Below are 21,284 nucleotides of genomic sequence, written 5' to 3' on the forward strand. Positions count from 1 at the left end.
CCCTTTAGGAATGTAATTACTTGCTGTAGTCTCCAAAGAATAAGCAAGTGGCCCCCTGTATTATTAAAATAACTAATCTACATCCCAGCTTTGTCGTCTTTTCTTTCCAATATGCTTGATAACATTTCTCCCGAAAGGATCATTTGCATACTCGTGGTATGTAAAATATGGGAATTGGCAGAAAGAACTATAATTGAGGGAAAATATTACTTTGGCCCTCTCCTTTGGAAGGTCCCCATTTGAGGGTAACTTGCATTATTCTCTAGAATTATCCCCCAATCACCCTCTGTGCCATCTGGAAAGTCGGAAGCCCTGCTTTCCAATATGTGCACTGATGAATGTAGGTTCTTGGAAATTTTCACAGCCTCATATAATTAAAGGGAGTCCTTTTTTGGCTCCTTTGCTCATCTCGAAAGCAGAGCTCAGTTGTAACTTCCAGGACCCAAGTGGCTCCTTATGACACCCACATATACATATTACCTAGTCCCTAGGTAGCATCCCACCTGGGTGTAAATTGAGAAATCTGAGTTACCAGAGAATTCAGGCCTTTTTGTTCTTGTGCTAAGGAGGTAATAGATCTAGATTTAGAACCGCAGAGCTGGAGGGAAGCTTACAGATTATAAAGTCCAATTCCTCATTTTAAACAAAAACATCTAAGGCCCTAAGAAGTTAGGTGGCCTGCTCAAGGCCACAAAGAGGATGTCTAGTGTTGGTGACTTTTTTTTTTTCATGTAATGATTAACATTTTCTACCTGGAGACTTTACTGACAAGTTTCCATAGAAGAGGGAAAATATTCTATTTAAAACCCATCCAGCCAATCAACCAACCAACCAACGAACCAACCTGAAGCCCCTTGTTTCTGTGTGTGTGTAAATATACTATATATGTCTCTGTGGTCTACTGTGCACTTGCAGAAAGGGGCTGACTGTATGGAGAGGGAGGGGCTATGTCTAGGAATTCTCATGTGTATCATCAGCATCATACAGGATACTGAATTTCCTGCCAAGAACACTCATTACTCCTTGAGGATCAATGAAGAGTATGTGGGTATAGACAGACAGCAAAATAACTGTTCAAATGATTTTGAGATCCTGTTTTGCAACTTCTGTTCATAGCTTTCATTCATGTGTACGTATCATCATTCCCAACATTTTGGATTTCTACAGCTCAACTGGGTCTCATGAGATAACATATTCACTAAAAATAGGAACATAGAGTTAGTAACAGATTAGCACTTAAAGTAATGATAACAATGATTGAATAAAATCAGTAAAAACTATGCATCTGCACATTTTGAATGGCAAAGTAAGAGTGGGCATTCAAATCACATATGATGTCATGATCGTGATGTCACGATTTTTCATTTTTGCACATTTTGGGTTGTGCCCTGAAACAACATGAAACAAACCCAAATTTGTTTCTTCTGGATGTATTCTTTTTTTCCCCACTCTTTGAACCTCAGATGATCACAAATCAACTGATAGACTTTTCCTTGGGAGCAGCTTTTAAAGATGTGTTATTGTCCACAGAGGTACCACAGTGACACCAGCAACCTACCCATTTTCACCCCATCTCTCTCACACAAGGGGTGTGACATCCTGCACTTGATGCTTCCCATGTGCATCTGGTTCCTCTATACTGCCACCAGCTTATTTGTTTTGGAGCCTTTATTTTTGTAACTCTAACAATAAGACTAATGATAAATTCTAATAATAAAATATTCAGTGCACAGACTGAAGAAGTAACTGCTTAATTACTAGTCTTAAAATCATGTCCCTACTGTGAATAAACAAAATATATACGTACCTTGGCTTTCAAAAATCAGCTTTAATGAGTTGTTTTCTGGAAAAGCTATAACACTGATCATCTCCCAAGGGTATTGTCTTGTTCAGTTCAAGTGACACACATATTTAGTATCTCAAGTTAGAAAGTCTTGAAATAGAGATTTTTATAGTGCACTACATACACAAGGGCCAAAAAACCACCTTAGCAAAACCATTTTAGTGAAAACAGCGACCATAAATACTTTTGTACAATAAATACTATTCCCTGGGCATTTTCATTATTGAAGTGTCATGATTGATATAAAATCATAAATAATTCATATACTATAGAAAGGAGGCCTTAGGGAGAGGGAAAAATGCTTCTCTCTCCATGTGTGCGTGTGTGTGTGTATGTGTGTGTATGTTTGTATGTGTGTGCCTATGTATGTGTGTAACTTATTTTCTTTCACAGAAGCCTATATGGATAAAACAATTTAATCTGCTATATTCTTGTTGCAAAGTGATTAATTTATGAAGAAATCAATAAATCCAAAATAGTCTGTCTTAAAAAGCTGTCTGAACAGATGGAAGAATATGAGAGAACACCCTGCTGGTGGTGGAGGGGCTGAAGGGGAAGAGAAAGAGCAGGGAAGAGAGACAGCCCCTTCCCCGGGAGGGAATTTGTATCTTGTGAATTCCAGTAGGAATTCTGTGATTCTTTCGTCACCACCCTCTGTTTCGCCCAAATAAACAACACTTTAACCCTTCTCTCTCTCTTCTTGAATTGATATATTTCTATGATAAAGCTATTTTGTTTTACACTGAAGGTGTGAAAACACATCACAATATAATTTAAAGCTATGTAAGACATTGTTATTCAAGATGTAGAAAGAAGGCTTTGAATACTGATTCCCTCATTATCTTCACAGTTTCTTTGTCTTAGTTTAAAGGGGAACTGTTGTGTTATGCTGTAGGGATACCAGTGCCGGGGTTGAGCTGATGATGATGATATGTAGTGTATTAGTGTACATTTCCAGTTTCCCGTGAAATTGCCTATGATGTGGTCACAATTCTCAGGACACTTAGAAACATCCGACTCAGACTTAGTCGACCAGATGAAAACAAAGATGGCTGCTGTGGGCAGGGGGAGGGTGAACCACACTTAGGTTTGAGAATTATGATGGAACATAAATTCACTTGTGAGGTTTGGATTTATCGAAGCTGTCTAAAAATATTGACCCCTGCTTTTAGAAAGTATAATAGCAAGTCGATTTTCCCCAGCTTTGGATCTTAATCTTTTCTATGACACTATATTGTGATAAGTGGGACTTGAAAGGACTGAGCTGAATCATCTGGCTTATTGTATATTTATTACATCTAAATAATTGGTGAAAAGTAATTCCTCTCCTTGGTAGAAATACCCTAAATATTTTATGTATTCTACATTTGAAATGGAAGGAGTTCTAAGAAAACAAATCCTGGATCATTTCCAAAAAGTGATAATAAGAACATAATGTGATCATTATAGTCATTTGTAAATATAAGTATGATAAATGCAACAGCTGCTTGAATGAACTTAGGATGGATGCATTTTATTAATGAGGGAAGTTGTTCATTGCAGCACTTGGAATTATGTAATCTCAGCTTGGTCGTGACCTGTTAATTGATCAAAAAATCTAAGCAGAGTAAATCTAAATAGTATCTTCCTACACATAATTTAAAAACCACTCATTTGCTTTCCATGCTGTCTCTGCTTATTGACCTCAATACATAACAGGATATGGAATCACGTACACAGCTTTCCATTAGCATTGTGTAAAGTGCCAGGGCTCACCCCAGACATGAGTCTCTGAAGAGTATCTTGAAGCCACAGCTGCTGGAATGCACTTCCAAATGATATCCAGGCTGGTTTGCAACTTCTGTTTGTAACTCTATGTACTGGTATGAATACATCATTATTCATTGTTACTATAGCAATTTTAATACAATAGTTTGGCTAGACCTTTATTATCATTCCTATGTCATAATATAACTTATAGAACATGGTAACAGTAAAAACTACAGATTGCATTTCAGAATAATTAAAATTAGTGGAAAGTAGTAGACAGGATTTTGTAGGTTTTTCTTTTTCTTTTTCTCTTTTGATCAGAGAGGTTTGTTGCAGGGCCAAGCAAGGAGAATGGGTGGCTCATGCTCAAAAAATCTGAACTCAGGATTTTGTGCATTTTGGAAGGCCCAAGAAAAAATGACCTTGCATCTATTTTCATGGGCAGTCAGCAAGCTGTATCAGTTCCCAGCCTGCAGTGCTGACAACTCCGGATGATGGCCGTGCTGAGTGCCAATGCTACAGGGCTCACCTTACGGATGAAGGTGGGTGGGCTGAGCATCTCCCATCTGAGCAACTAGATCTTCCTTTTAGTTCCTCTGGGTCCAATGTAGGAAGTTGTTTTAGGTCCACATCCAGGCTCCGTGTACTGAGACACGTGGGTGAAAAGCCAGTGGATTCGTCCTTGTTTTGAATCACCTCTACTCTTGTCCTTGTTCTCTCCAGTTCAACCATGAGCAGTGGTGGCCTCTCTAGAATGCAAGAAGCCATATTGCTTTAGGAAAGGTCAATGGTTTTGCTTTGAGTAGGAGATTCATGTTGCATCCTTTCAGGAAGTGAACAGATGCTTTTCTCACTGAACACAAGGAGGGTGTATGGACACAATTAGAACCATGTGTCCCTTCAGGGTTTCGTTCCTTTCTCTCTGGTCATGTCAGCTCTTGCCGCTGGGCTGGCCTTGAATCCCATTGTGCACAGGAAGTGCTTCCTGCAGCTCCCAATGTGCACGCTCCCTTCTGAGCCTTCTGATAAATCCTCAAAGTAACCTTATGAGATACATGCCATTGTGATCCCTGTGATACATACCGGGAACCCGAGGCCCAGAGAAGCCATGGAACTTACCCAAAGTCACACAGGGAGTGAGGATTCAAGCCAGGTTTTGGCTTCTGTTCTCTGCAAATTTATTTTATTGAAGTACAGTTGATTTATAATGTTGTGTTAATTTCTACTGTACAGCAGAGTGATTCAGCTATACATATACATACATTCTTTTTCATATTCTTTCCATTATGATTTATCCCAGGATATTGAATATAGTTCCCTGTGCTCTACAGTAGGACCTTGTTGTTTATCCATTCTCTATATACCAGTCTGCATCTACTAATCCCAAACTCCTCGTCCATCCCTCCCCCACCTCCCTCTCCCTTGACAACCACAAGTCTGTTCTCTATGTATATGTTCAGACCCCTCTTCTGAACTCGTGTCTCTAATAAGATGACTGGCTTTGACCCAAGGAGGGCAACTTTGGTGGTCATCTGTCTGCCAGGCACTCACAGTGGGCCTAGAGAGGGGGTCACCTTTGAAAGAATATTCCGAGGGAAAAGCTATGGTGTTAAAATTTTTATTTTATTTTTTAAAATTCAAGTTAGCTCTTGTGGGTTAAAAAGTTAAAATGTATGAAGAAAATGTTCATTAAGCAGCTTGGAGATAAGCAGCTTGGAGAGGAATCTGCCAGCAGAAATGGAATCCTATTTTCTTTAACAAAAACCTTTGTGAGAGGTTTGTAGTAGACTTGTTTTTATTGTTGAAAAGCCAAGATTCCTCTCCAGGTAATAATAATGATGACTATGAAAAATGCACTACATACATTGGAAATTTAATGCTCTCAACAACTTTATGAGCTAGGCACCACAAGAATGTTCATTCTGCAGACAATATGAGTATTAGAAAAATTGAGTAACTTACCCAAGTACACATAGGGAGTAGAGAGGGACAAAGCTGATGGTCCAACTCAAATCTCATCTGATTCCCAAAACCAGGCTCTTCAGTATAGACCTAGCTGCCTCTTCAGTCATGAAGAGGCTACCCTAATTTTGGAAGGCCAAGTTGCCTTTAACCAGGGAATTTAGCTTCAAAGGGAAAGCATGGATGTTTCTGTATTTACCAGTGGTATCAAAATACCCTGAGACTTTTTCTTCACTGGTTTTCAAAAAGTAATAAGAAAGGTGCTATGGCAGCATCATATCCAGGTCAGAGTTACTGTGAGCTGTGGGGATAGCCACTGTTGAATTTATCTTCGTGTCCCTGGCACCTAGTGCAGTCCCTGGCACCTAGTGCAGTGCCTGGCATGTCTAGTCAATGGTGTGTGCTGAATGAATGTCTAAATGAATGAGCTCTCCACTCATTATCCTCCTGCTTATCTAATGATTTGGGTTTTAGTTTAACTTTTTGACTCATTAATACATTTACATGGTTCAAAACCCCAAAGACACAAGACAGCATACAGTGAAATCTCCCTGCCTGCCCCTGCCACTCTGTTCCAGCGACCCAGCTCCTCTCTCCATGGACAATCATGTTATTGGCTTCTTGCATCTACTTCCATAAATTTAATGCATATTTAAGCAAAAATCAACATATATCCCTTTAACACAATCTGGTTCTTAAAAACAATATATTCATTATAAAGATGTAAGGCTTATTAAAAATTTGAACTATGCAGGAAAGTAGAAAGAGAAAAAAAATTCTAATATCTCAATAATTCATTAGAAACCTTGGAGGGTATTTTCTTCCACCTGATGGAATTATTAGGTCCCCTTTAATTACTCTGTTTCCCTGACTCTATGTCTAATCCAGGTGTTCACAAAGACTGGCCAGGTTTCAGTGGACTTGCTCTTCACTTTGGCCGCTGTGGTGGAGGACACTTTTCGTGGTGACTCAGGAGGTGGGGACTTGCAGCGTCTGGAGTCTCCTGCTTTCCGACACAAACCGTGGCAGGAGGGGGACATGGAAGACACTGTTAAGTATTTTTCAACCCACATCTTGAGGGGGTCCTTTTTTTTTTTAACATCTTTATCGGAGTATAGTTGCTTTACAACGTTGTGTTAGTTTATGCTGTATAACAAAGTGAATCAGCTATATGTATACATATATCCCTATATCCCCTCTTGAGCCTCCCTCCCACCCTTCTTATCCCACTCCTCTAGGTCATCACAAAGCACCAAGCTGATCTCCCTGTGCTATGTGGCTGCTTCCCACTAGCTAGCTATTTTACATTTGGTAGTGTACATGTCCATGCTACTCTCTCACTTCATCCCAGCCTCCCCTTCCCCCCCATATCCTCAAGTCTGTTCTCTTCATCTGTGTCCTTATTCCTGCCCTGCCACTAGGTTCATCAGTACCATTTTTCTAGACTCCATATATATGCGTTATCATATGGTATTTGTTTTTCTCTTTCTGACTTACTTCACTCTGTATGATAGACTCTAGGTCCATCCACCTCACTACAAATAACTCAATTTCATTCCTTTTTATGGCTGAGTAATATTCCATTGCATATATGTGTCACGCCTCCTTTATCCATTCATCTGTCAATGGACATATAGGTTGGTTCCATGTCCTGGCTATTGTAAACAGTGCTGCAATAAACAAGGTGGTACATGTATCTTTTTGATTTATGGTTTTCTCAGGGTATATGCCCAGTAGTGGGATTGCTGGATCGTATGGTAGTTCTAGTTTTAGATTTTTAAGGAACCTCCATACTGTTCTCCATAGTGGCTGTATCAATCTGTATTCCCACCAACAGTGCAGGAGGGTTCCCTTTTCTCCACACTCTCTCCAGGATTTATTGTTTGTAGATTTTTGGATAATGGCCATTTTGACTGGTGTGAGGTGATACCTTATTGTGGTTTTGATTTGCATTTCTCTAATGATTAGAGATGTTGAGCATCTTTTCATGTGTTTGTTGGCCATCTGTATGTCTTCTTTGGAGAAATGTCTATTTAGGTCTTCCGCCCATTTTTGGATTGGGTTTCTCATTTTTTTGATATTGAGCTACATGAGCTGTTTGTATATTTTGGAGATTAATCCCCTGTCAGTTGCATCATTTGCAAATATTTTCTCCTGTTCTGAGGGTTGTCTTTTTGTCTTGTTCATGGTTTCCTTTGTTGTGCAAAAACTTTTAAGTTTCATTAGGTCCCATTTGTTTATTTTTTATTTTATTTCCATTTCTCTAGGAGGTGGGTCAAAAAGGATCTTGCTGTGATTTATGTAATAGAGTGTTCTGCCTATGTTTTCCTCTGAGAGTTTGATAATTTCTGGCCTTACATTTAGGTCTTTAATCCATTTTGAGCTTCTTTTTGTGTATGGTGTTAGGGAGTGATCTAATCTCATACTTTTACATGTCCGTGTCCAGTTTTCCCAGCACCACTGATCGAAGGGGCAGTCTTTTCTCCATTGTACATTCTTGCTTCCTTTGTCAAAGTTAAGGTGACCATCTGTGCATGGGTTTATCTCTGGGCTTTCTATCCTGTTCCATTGATCTATATTTCTGTTTTTGTGCTTGTACCATACTGTCTTGATTACTGTAGGTTTGTAGTATAGTCTGAAGTCAGGGAAACTGATTCCTCCAGCTCCGTTTTTCTTTCTCAAGATTGATTTGGCTATTTGGGGTCTTTTGTGTTTCCATACAAATTGTGAAATTTTTTGTTCTAGTTCTGTAAAAAATGCCATTGGTAATTTGAAGGGATTGCATTGAATCTGTACATTGTTTTGGGTAGTAGAGTCATTTTCACAATGTTGATTCTTCGAATCCAAGAACATGGTATATCTCTCCATCTGTTTGTGTCTTCTTTAATTTCTTTCATCAGTGTCTTTTAGTTTTCTGCATACAGGTCTTTTGTCTCCTTAGGTAGGTTTATTCCTAGGTATTTTATTCTTTTTGTTGCAATGGTAAATGGGAGTGTTTCCTTAATTTCTCCTTCTGATCTTTTGTTATTAGTGTATAGGAATGAAAGAGATTTCTGTGCATTAATTTTGTATCCTGCTACTTTACCAAATTCACTAATTAGCTCTAGTAGTTTTCTGGTGGCATCTTTAGGATTCTCTATGTATAGTATCAGGTCGTCTGCAAATAGTGATAGTTTTTCTTCTTTTTCAACTTGGATTCCTTTTATTTCATTTTCTTCTTTGATTGCCATGGCTAAAACTTCCAAAGCTTTGTTGAATAATAGTGGTGAGAGTGGACACCCCTGTCTTGTTCCTGATCTTAGAGGAAATGCTTTCAGTTTTTCACCATTGAGAATGATGTTTGCTGTGGGTTTGTCATATATAGCCTTTATTATGTTGAGGTAAGTTCCCTTTAAGCGAGGGTGTCCTTCTGGAGCATCTGTTCCCATTGGCAGAGATCAAGTGTGGAAAGATGGAGATTTGAACAGTTGTATGCAGACTGAGGACGCTGTGTAGTTAGCCTGTCACCTCCAAGGAAAGAGCACAGCACTTACCCCAGGGATGTATGCTGATGTGGCGTGGACATGGATCCGTGGTGAGCTGTACACAATAGTGGAAACAGACAGTACTGACCCAAACGGAATCCATAGCATGTGTTTGCAAGTTCAGCGGTACCTCAAAGTTAGGGCTTACTAGTGCTCTGATGGAAGGACTGGTAAGTTACACCCTGACACCTGGGTAAATATGCTGGCACAGTGAATGCAGTTACTGTGTGTGTGTATTTATACCCACACATACAGACTTTCAGGACATTTAACATTTTCCATGACAAGTAGAGTTCAACCACTTCTCAATCGTTACCTCTTTTGTTTATCGTTTTTAACATTGGGATGAAAAACACGTTCATGTGTGGTTCAGAAAGGTGTCTGGATCGTGGGAATTAAACACAATCGTGGTTGACAGAAGCCCAGCGTGGATGAGCCAGAGAAGCAGCAGCCCTTACAAAGTGGTGTCTGAGGACAGTGCAGTCTGGCCTGGGAATGCCACAGAGACCTTCTCCAAGGTTAGGTCTGGCGATTCTTCTCTCCTAACTTTCAGCTTCAGTGGACTGAGGTTGATACGTTCAGTGGAAAAGGGGAAGACATTCTCCTTACTGCAGGTCAGAGTGGAGGAAATGCCCATGCCATGCATCCCCAGCAGGAAAGTTACAAGGTGTTGCTTACACTCCCCTCACCACTGCCCCCACTCCCGACCATGTGCTGTGCTGGCTGATTTTTCCTCAGTGTGCCACAGTAACCCCCCAGCCAGGGGCTCCAGAACCTCACAAAGTGTCTGGCATATGGGGAGTTTTCACTAAGTATTTCTGGAATGAATACTGAATACATTTGCATTAAAAAAGAAATAGGGCGGTGAGGACGAAGTACCAGCATTGCTCCAGGGACCTCACATAAATGATGGTCTTTCTTATCCCTCCTCACCATGCTTTGTTACCTGTCCTCTGGTCCTTTGAAAGGACATCCTTCTGGGGCTTCTGGTTTACTGTCTTGAATTACTTCAAACTGCTCTTATTACCTCTGGCAGACTAGTATTTCTAAGGAACAGATTTAATGACATTACTCCCCTGCATAAAAAGGTACCCTTTCCCTTGGTAGTACTCCAGACCTCTGCAATGTGTCAGTATCCCCCCCACCCCACTGTTTCTGTGTGCCCACCCTGTGTCAAACTCACATCCTGTAGTCTCGTTAGGCCGGACCACCTCCCTATTTCCCAAGCAAACCTTTCACTTTCCTACGTGCCACCTGCTGCTGTCTGCACATGCCTAGTGAAACCCCGGAGTGTCTGCCACGTGAAATCCATCAACCCGTTTGTGATGCTTCATCATGACCACCCCTCCCCCCATACGTGATCTTCCTCTGCCTCACCTTCCTCTTTCGGACGTATCTCAGTCTCCCCATCCTTGAACTGGACTCTTTGCTCACTTTTCCATCCCCTATAAACTGTTTCCCAACCTCTCTGGAGAGCAGAATAACACGGCCCCTTGTTACCTGGAAATTCTGGTTCAGTAAATTTGGATTGGGCCTCTAGAAGTTTTCAAAAAATAAGTGTCCTGATGATTCTTCACACCAGGTGACTTTGGCAAGCTTCTCTAGAGCATGCTGAACAGGACATCTTACGCATATGAGCGCGCAGTAAGGATGTGTGAAGTAAATTCAGTTCCCCAGGTAAGACTCCACAGCTGGACAGAGAGGCAGGTCATGCCATATGGAAAAGAAAACATCGTCAGGTTTATACTTGACTTGGAAGGCCCAACAGTATTGCAGGAGCAGACCCTCAAGGAAGACAATAATCTGAATGTGGGAACAATAATTCAATTTTGGGCAAACGTATCCTTTGGAATGTGTAGCATATGGGCACAGTTATAGAAAACTGAGCAGGTACAAAGCATCTTATTTACAATTTTAACCATTCAGAAATGTTCAGATACAGTTGTTTCCTTCCCCATGAGGAAGACTAACAGCAGCAACGGAAATAATTAAACTGTTCAGTTTCTAAAGGAAACTTCTGAGCTCTCATTCATAAGCCCGTGTATATCCTACCACCCCTCTTCCTTAAATGTGTAGCTTAAAAAGCAGAAGCAATTTACCACCCAGAACATTATCTCATGATCTGTGGGAAAGAATCGAAGACACGTTTAGAAAGAAGACCCACTGAACACATTGGCACTTACCTTTGCTCTCTAAGACTTTGCTCATCCTTCTTCTGTACACTCACTTGTCCTTTTTTCCCTTTAGGTATCTTTTCTTTAGAGCTGGAGTCTGCACACTGCCTTCTGTCCCTGTGTGCTCTCACTACTACTTGCCCCTATCCACTGCCAACTTCCTTCCTGTGGTTAAATTCAAATTATTATAGGAGGGACTCTGATAAGTCCAGCTAATCCCTATTTTCTTTCTTTCTTCCTTTTCTTCCTTCCTCCCTCCCTCCCTTTTTTTTTTTTCCGGTACGCGGGTCTCTCACTGTTGTGGCCTCTCCCGTTGTGGAGCACAGGCTCCGGATGCGCAGGCTCAGCGGCCATGGCTCACGGGCCCAGCCGCTCCGCGGCATGTGGGATCCTTCTGGACCGGGGCACGAACCCACTTCCCCTACATCGGCAGGCAGACTCTCAACCACTGCGCCACCAGGGAAGCCCCCCTTCCCTCTTTCTTTCTTTCTCTCTCTCTCTCTTTCTTTCTTTCTCTCTCTCTTTCTTTCTTTCTTTCTTTCTTTTTGGTTAATTTAGGAAGAATTTTCATACCAGCCTCCTTTCTCGGTGGCTAGGTCACTTATACACTAATTGCCCTTTACCTAGTATCTTTGTGGTGTGAACCTCTTGCCCAAGTCGCTGGGCCACGTGGTCTAGAACACAGTCCTACTTCTGTGAGAAGTGACAGGGCCATTGGCTCCAGCAAGAGCTAGTGGGTGGAAACAATTAGACAGGCAGGGAGGTGGGGAGCATCCTGAGGCTTGGCTACTGTGGGATGTCTGTCTGCTTGGGTCATAAATGATAATTTACTTTTTAGTCATAAATGATAATTCAAAGGGCATTTTCTTGACAAATATATTTCTCTACTATTAATATATATATATATTATAATGATATGTATATATATATATATATATATATATATTTCTTTTTCCCCTGAAGACACATGCAAGTCTTTAAAGTACTTAAAATCATTACCTAAAAATAATGTTGAGTAGATAATAATATTTGCAGGCCCACTGGAACATAGAGACAGCAGTGCATGAAGTGTTCTGGCTTTTAGTGTTGCCTTTCTTCCTTACCCCTCCCTGACCTTTGTCCACAACTGTCAGGACCCTCTCACATTACTATTCGCAAGTTCAAGGCAGAAAAGTGAGTGGTGTGTCAAGAAGTGCCCCTGAGGTTAGCACTTCAAAGACAGAGGAGCCAGGCTGGTTATGAGCGACGAGGGAGGGACACAGGCCTGATGTTAGTCGACAGGGCAGCCGTGCCAGCTGGGGCAGGCTTTCCTGGAAAGCTGGGCACCTGGCCCAAACCCAATTCTGCACACCTGGTGGGACCCTCCCAGAGCCTCCCGCGGGTCTTGGTTTTGTTCTCTGTTGTTCTCTCTGTGCTTCCTCACCCCTGCAGATGCTGCCTCAGTCTTGTACACATTCATTTGGGTGCAAAGCCCAGTCCTTTCATCATTTTTTAAAATTCTCTGATTTCCAACATTGCATACATTTTAGTAACTCTTCTGAGAATTTAGGGGTTGCAAGGAGGGGTCGAATCAAGGAAGCCTCAGGCTTTCACCATCTTCCTGGCTCGCCTTCCCTCCCCTCTGTGGTGCAACCGGAAAGAAATTTTCTCCCCTGGTTCTCGAATGTTCTTTCCACATTCAGGCTCCCTTAAGAGGTGTATCAGGGGCCTCCCTGGTGGCGCAGTGGTTGAGAGTCCGCCTGCCGATGCAGGGGATGCGGGTTCGTGCCCCGGTCTGGGAGGATCCCATATGCCGCGGAGCGGCTGGGCCCGTGAGCCATGGCCGCTGAGCCTGCGCATCCGGAGCCTGTGCTCCGCAACGGGAGAGGCCACAACAGTGAGAGGCCCGCGTACGGAAAAAAAAAAAAAAAAAAAAAAGAGGTGTATCAGGATGTCTCCTTGTGAGCTGGGAACGGTTTCACCTTAGAGGTGGGATCTGAGGTCAGCTTCAACCTTTGGGGATTAGTCAAAGCATCTCCTTCCAACTAAGTCATCTTTCATCAATACTAAATGATGGAATAAGCAAATGTCTAATAAGGATGAGGAAGAAACACAGGGATGATGCAACAGGATAACAGGATACAGAAGTTAGAGAAAAATGAGCAAATGAGAAAAGGCAGGCAGCAGTGACTCAAACTATTAAATGAGATAGTTGGGAATAAAAGAGATATTGGGAGGAAGGACGCCATTTCTCATTTCATCTCTCAATTCTGCAGACTCAGACTCAGGGTCCCTTCTCATCTTTTCAATCTTCTCTAAGCCTCTCCCCTCAACTCTTTTTAAAAACTGGGGGTCTTTTTGCCTAGATAACGATCTAAATTTGATATATCAAATAATTTCCTATATTGTAATGTGGATAAACTTTTATATTTCTAAGATGCTAGTGAGTGAATATGAACTCTGAAATGGTGCACAATTCAAGTATTAAAGAAGATTTGTTCAGAAGCGTAAGTTGAAGAGAACCAGTAACCAATGGCCCAACATCAGTGAGAGGTATTAAATGCATCTCTGATTGGTATTAAATACCTCCCTCTTCTGCAGGAAGCAGAGGAGAAAGCAGATTCACAAACACTGAAATGATTGTATGGGCACAGCCATTGTGCGTTTTCATTTGTCAAGATGGCATACGTTTTTCTCATTATTAAACGTCCACTGGGGACTTCCCTGGTGGCGCAGTGGTTAAGAATCCACCTGCCAGTGCAGGGGACACGGGTTCGAGCTCTTTTCTGGGAAGATCACACATGCCGTGGAGCAACTAAGCCCATGTGCCACAACTACTGAGCCTGCGCTCTAGAGCCCGCAAGCCACAACTACATATACACACTACTATGTATAAAATAGATAACCAAGAAGGACCTATTGCATAGCACAGGGAACTATACTCAATGCCTTGTAATAACCTGTAATGGAAAAGAATCTAAAAAAGAATGGATATATATTTATAACTGAATCACTTTGCTGTATGCCTGAACCTAACACAACGTTGTAAATCAACTATATTTCAATAAAAATGTTTTAAAATATATAAAAATAAAAAAATAAAATATCTAGAAAAAAGAGGAAAAGAAACACTATAATTTTTGTTTCTATTGTAGTTGCTTGAACAGCTACATGTTAAATGTGCTGTAGTGTTTATGGGTGGAAATTTCTCTGAATAATAGCTTGGATAATGATGGAATAGGAAAGCCTTAGTATTGTCTGGGGCAGCACCCCTCTCCCCTTTCCACCTCATACACACTTTTTTTCCCCAAGATGAACACACGAGGCTCAAAAGGATTAAAGGTGCTTTTCTCAAGATTGCAGATGTCGTCAGAAGCAGAGCTGAAACTAGAAGCAAGGTCTCCTTATTCTGAGGCCCCGTCTTTACCTTCAGTTTCTGCATGCACCGCACTTGTTCATTTCCAGCATCTCCCAGTGTGTGCAAAGCCATTTCTGGAGGAGCTGCGTTTCCTTGTCTCCTGGAATGTGATGTCAGGGGTCACGTGGGATCGTTGTGGGAATTAGTCAGCCGTGCAGCCTTCCAGGGCTTTGCTTCTTTCTCTGCTCTAACCCATGCTTCTCAGACTCTCCAGTTATATATTTTTTAATTTTTTAAAATGGAAGTATAGTTGATTTACACTGTTGTGTTAGTTTCAAGTGTACAGCAAAGTGATTCAGTTATACGCACACACATATATATATATCTATTCTTTTTCAGATTCTTTTCCATTATAGGTTATTACAAGATACTGAGTACATTCCCTGTGTTACCCAGCAGGTCCTTGTTGTTTACCTATTTTATATGTAGTGGTGTGTACATGCTAATCCCAAACTCCTAATTTATCTCTCTTCCGTCTGCTCCCTTTCCTGTCTGTGAATCTATTTCTCTTTTGTAAAACGGTTATTATTATTTAAATCACCAATGATCTTGCTCCATTGGTGAGTCCTCTGACATTTGAAGTTGTCTGTATCCTCTGTGAGGAGACAAGGCACTTGTCTCATACACTTGGCTCTGCAGCAATGTCAACTTGCCATAAATGTCTCTAAATGCCTACCTTCAACCTCTGTCCTAAATGATCTGGGGAAAGGCAACAAAAAGCTTGCAAACCAGGCCTGGTGCACGGACCACACTCCTAACACGCTAACTCCAGGGGTCTCTAACTCCAAGGAGAAGCCAGATGCCTACAAGGTGAGGCCTTGGATGACCTCTCTGGGATGGGGATGGGGGGTGACATCTGAGAAATTCTCAGCAGCTTCACCGTAATCAGGGAGGAACGCACCCTTTGTATCTTCAGCTCCACTCTGAAGGTTCCTGGGGACACTTGACTTCCTATGATGCCAGAGAGATGTGAGTAATCCACATGTGAGGAGCGCTAACTTTTCAGAAGGCTAGACACCCAGTTTCTTGTCACTGAAGATGAGTATCAGAGCTACAAATGCCTTTTGGCAACGAAGGCACTCAGGGATGAGGGGGGGAAAGTAGCATCTGTGATGTAGTGGAGAGAGAGGCTTATTTAGGAACTCAAGGCAGTGGAAATAAACTGTCAAAAAGTGACAGGCGGTTTTGAGAAGTTCAGATAAAACCTGAAATGCTGAACCAGGAGGAAAAGGAATACTTGAAGGAATATGGGGAATTCAAAGAACACCAGCTACGACTGGGTGCTGGGCTGTAGACTGAAAGCACAGGTCCAGTTAGGTGTGCTCGAGAAAACCAGTGTCTTCAGGGAGGTGTTTGCATCTGACATGATGACCTCTTGGGCATCAGCAGGGGCTTCAGCCAAGTCTCCCCAGTGACTCTGTGGCTGGAATGTGATGAACACTGCTCCAAGGTAGAGGATGTTGCTGCTCATGTCCTGTCCAATAAATGGGGCTGAATTTCAGAGGTACTGACTTGACCCCTGTGGAAATTACTTTTATTTGGAGTCTGACCTGGAGCTGCCTTGGACAGTTCTAGAGGCTCAGACGTTTTCTTGGACACACATTTGACCATGTGATGGAGGCTTTCCTGACTGTCCACAGCAGCGTGACACAGAGGATGAGAAAGGGGAGTTTGGTCACCATCTGCCCCTCTCTCACGAGGACAGAGACGTGGTTGATAACAAGGAAGGGGAGATGAGTCCTACCCCAACAGAGCCCTTTGAGGCCACGTGTTGCTTTTCATTCCTTCTTACATCTTATATCCCTGACTTTCACTGGGAACTTCTTCACTGGGCCTGAAGATGCCTTTTGCTATTTTACCGAGTGCAGGTCAGCTGATGACAAATTTTCCGGTTTTCTTTATCTGAACATATTTTAACGTTATGTTCATTTGTGAAAGCTATTCTTATGGTATATAGAATTATAGGTTAGCAGTTATTGCCTTTTAGCACTTAAATGCACTATTTCATTTACTTCTAGCTTCTATTGCCAGTGCTTATATTAAGAACTACACTGTCAGTCTAATTGCGGTTTTTTGTTTTTTTTTTTTTGTTTTTGAAGCTAATCAGTCTTTTCTCCTCTGGCTGCTTTTAGGAATTTTCTCTTTGTCTTCAGCAGTTTTATTTAGTGTGTTGAACAATTTTTTTTGTTTATGCTGTTTGGGATTTGTAGTAATTCTTGAGTTTTTGGCTTGATGTTTTTAATCATTTTTAGAACAATCTTTTAGTCATCACCTCCTCAAATACCGTTTTTAACCCACTCTCTGTCTTCTCTCCTAATGGAACTCAATTTACACCTATGTTAGAACTTCTCACTGTATCCCTTACGTCTCTGCCCTCTCTTCTGTATTTTTCATCATTTTTGAGTTTCCATAGTTCATGCTGAATAATTTCTTCTTACTTATTTACCAGTTCACTAATTCGTCCTACAACTGTGTATAATCTTTTGCTAAATACATTAATGGAATACTTTGTTTTGGTTTTTGTATTTTTTGGGTTAGAACTCTCATTTTGTTCTTTTTTGTATAGTTTTCAGAACTCCACAAAAAATATCTTTTTTCTCCCTTAACATAAAGTCCTAGTTATTTAAAAGTCTATGTCTGATAACAAAAATATTTGGTTGGAGCCTCCGTGGGTGTGAATATTGTTCTTTTTTGGGGGCAGGGTTTTAATCACATTTTACTTACTTATACCCTTGTATACCTTGTTATTTAAAAAAGTTTTATTAACGTATGCTATTCAAACAGAAAAGTGCACATATAAGCCTATAGCATGATAAATTTCCACAAACTAAGCACATTTATGTAACTTTCACCTAAATCGAAAAACACATCATTACCAACACTCTAGAAGTCCTGTTTGAAACTTTCTAGAAATTTTCTTTTCCTTCTCTTCTCCTCCACCCATCCAAGGAGAACAATTACACTGTTATGTCATGGCATAGGTGAGTTTTTGCCTGATTTTTGGACTTTATATGAATTTTATGCATTTTTTTGTGTTCTGATTTTTTCATTTAATGTTGTGTTTGTGAGCTTCATCTATACTACTTCATGTAGTAGCTGCAGATTGTTCATTCCCACTGCTATTTAGTATTCTACTGTATTTATGCTACAAGTTATTTAGCATTCTATTGAATATTATTTATAGTTTTCAGTTTGAGGTTTTAACCAGCAGTGTGGCTAAGAATATCCTTGGTGAGCATATTTTGGTGAACATATGTACTGTCTAGTTATTTCTGATTGAATGCTAGGCATTGTATTAGCAAAACTGTAGAAAAATCTGACACTTAGGATGATGTTACCATTCCTTAGGGAACATTTACATTTGTTTCTACCTAGAACAACTTTAAGAGATCCTAGCTTTAAATACACATGCAACTTAATATTTTAAAAATATTTGAGCTCAGGTATGTGTTTAACTATGAGAGTCATAAAACAATAAAACAAATGAGAAGGTACTTGGGAGGTATTCAGACTTTAACAAGGGGGTTTGTGAGAGCTCTGTACACATGGGATCACTCACACTGTGCTAAACCTCTCAGCATGCTGCTCTCTAATCTCTAGTCATCAGAATAATTACTGATGTGAAGTCAGTGGCTTCCAATATATTCATGCTTGTAAAATGTCTTATAGTTTACAATTGCTTTCATATTCATTATGAAAATGATTTTGTCTGGGGTGATATCAGCATATAAGCATGTAGTGACAGGATTGCATCTAAAAGATTCTTTTTAAGGTCCACACACAAGCAAATGTAAATGTTGATTACTGTCATGTAGGAGACAAATCAAACATCCACTGGAAATGTATTCTTCACAGGGACTCCTATGGGGGATAACACATCATGTAGATTTGTGTTAGGCCCCTGGGCAGCATGGTGCTGAGGAAAGAAGGTAGGGCCAGGAATTGGAACCCCTGGGACACTTCTACCAAGGGATGTTATGATCCTAAGTAAATCACCTTATCTTTCTGCATCTTAAATTTCTCATCTGTAGAACAAGGCTATTGATACCATCCCTGGCAAGTCTAGTATAACACGTCTGAAAGAATTTCTTAACCAGGCAAGCACTGCATCAGTGCAAGGGAGTCGTTATTGGGAGGGCAAAGTAGAGCAGAGATGTGTTTGTGTGGAAGGACCCTGCAGCTGAGGGGCCTGGGTGTCAGTCCCGACTCTGCCACCCATCAGCCCTGTGATGTTAGCCATCTACTGCTTTTCTCACGTGTAAAATGGGATTACAATGATAGTTCCTACCTCACAGGACTGTTGTGGAGATTAAGTTAATACTTATAAAGCACTAACACTGCCCGGCACATCGTAAGAGCTGCATCGTCAACGGCTGTTATCATTCTTTGTAGTTTCATACATGACCTAAAAAACAGGTAGTCTGAGATGTTGTCGACTTGCTGAGAAACACCTGGCTGAGGAATGAAATATACCATTGAACAATTTGTTTTCTGACCTGTAGTTTATATTTTCAAGGACACAGGCAAAGTCCCTGTCCTAGAGACTTATATTTGATAGAGTGGGGAAGAGACAAAATCCCAGGGAGGTTCGGGTCTGCCTTGCAGACTTAGGGGCATAAAGGGTGACGGGGCTGGGAGGTAGCATGGCTGGGAGAAGACATTCAGTAAGGTCAGAGAGGGCAGTTAGTTAGGCCATGGCAAGGAGCTGGATTTTATTCCTTGAATGCCAAGAAACTATTGAAGTGTTTTGTTCAGGAAAAGGATCAAAGAAGACAATAGGGCATATTTAATTTTATATGCCAAAGGCCTTTTCAGGATTAAAAAGTGAGTTTAAATGATGAACCATGATTTTACAATAAATTATTTTGCTCAGTTAGCAGATTTTGATGGCTTTAGGCCAGTTTTCAGAATAAATCTGATTTAGAGTAGGACCTTAATTAAAGGTAGTATTTCCAATTAGTATGCTAGGTTTAGATGACGTTTTGCTTTTGGGGATCAATGGCCTCTAAATCCATACTATTGGTGTAGGCAGAAACCATCATATTGTTATGCCATCATAGGACAACACTTAATCTCACCCTCCAAGGTGACTGTGTGTCCTCCAGGGGAGATTACTAACTTCTCATTTATCAGATTTAAAAGGGAGGGGTTGTTTTTAGTTGTTCATAAGATATAGCCAGAATAATAGAGCCTTAAAGACATGTAGGTTTATTTACTATGATTATTTTTTGCTTCATGCAGCAAGTCTAGAGTGGTTTTGAGGCTCAAGTTATATCCGAGTCCACTTCTTTGCAATTCTCTTCATTTCCTGCTTCATGGTCCCTCGGTGGTTGCTGCAGCTCCTGTCAACACGTCCATGATCCAGGTAAGAAGAAACAGGGGAAGGAGGCAGGGGTGGTGCCTGCATCAGGGAATCAGAGACTTGCTCAGACACTCCTGGAAATCTGCTTTTACTTCTTTGACTTGAACTGTGTCACAGCGTGAGCTTTTTAGTGGTCAGGAAGTCAGAAAAGGTGAATTTGAATTTTTGAGCAGCAATAGTCAAGGAAGAAAAAGAACTAAGGTTGAAATCGGTTTGAGTGAGCCACCCTATGTTACTTTTCACAGCAGTGTTCTCCCAGAGCTTTAGTTCCCCATCCAGTGCCAAGATCTACAGCAGACACCAAACTGCTGCAAACTCTTGGCATGAAAGATCACACCTGGAGATGGTTATCTGGGGAGGTAGTTACATACATTTTCCAGCTGACTATGAAATCTGAAAGTGAAGGTAAACATCTGTGTCAGGTAGTAAATAAAATTTCAGGATTGACTAACTTTCAGAATTGATCCCAGATTTGTGTGATGAGTCATGCATACAGCCATCCATTTAAATGCTCTTGACCTTGATAGGGTGAGACCCATGGTTTCACTTAGCTCTGTAATAAAGCATCCGGACGCAAAGCACAGTTGCTTCTGAGTGAGTCAGGCTGACGTCAGCTGTGTATTTTCATGTAACTTTGTAATGGAGCAGGACCCTACGGGCCTCCCGGGATGGACCCCTCCCCCATATCCTCGGCTTTAGCCCTGCCCTGAAGTACCCAGATGATGGTGTCTGGTACACCTTCCTGAGCTGTGTTACAGATGCTAAACACCCACCAATGGAAGAAGTTAACTACCTGATGACCATAAGCATGTAGCCCCCAGACCTACTGGAGCCTGAGGACTGATGACGTTAAGCCCTGTGACACCGCCTGGTTACCTCACCATCAACCAACCAGAGAACTGTGACCAAGCTGATCACACACCTTGGGATGCTCCCCCCTCACCTGGTCTGTCAAAATGCTTCCCTGAAACCCATCAGGGAGTTCGGGTGTTTTGAGCACGAGCTGCCCATTCTCCTTGCTTGGCACCTGCAGTAACTGCTGTACTTTCCTTCACCACGACCTGGTGTCAGCAGATGGACTTTATCACATGCGAGACTCAAGTTTGGTTCAGTAACAACTTGAGGGTATCACCCCTGGGATTTATTCTTGGATGGAGAAGAAGATGCAGACCCCCAGATTTTGTCATACCTGGAAATGCCTTTAAAAGGGAAAAGAAAAGCAGTTCAGTGGCTGGAAGCCCCGGAACAATAATAAATCCCAAGCAACGTCCTT

Source organism: Mesoplodon mirus, assembly GCF_964341445.2.
Source record: "Mesoplodon mirus genome assembly, chromosome: 10".
Taxonomy (NCBI): Eukaryota; Metazoa; Chordata; class Mammalia; order Artiodactyla; family Ziphiidae; genus Mesoplodon; species Mesoplodon mirus.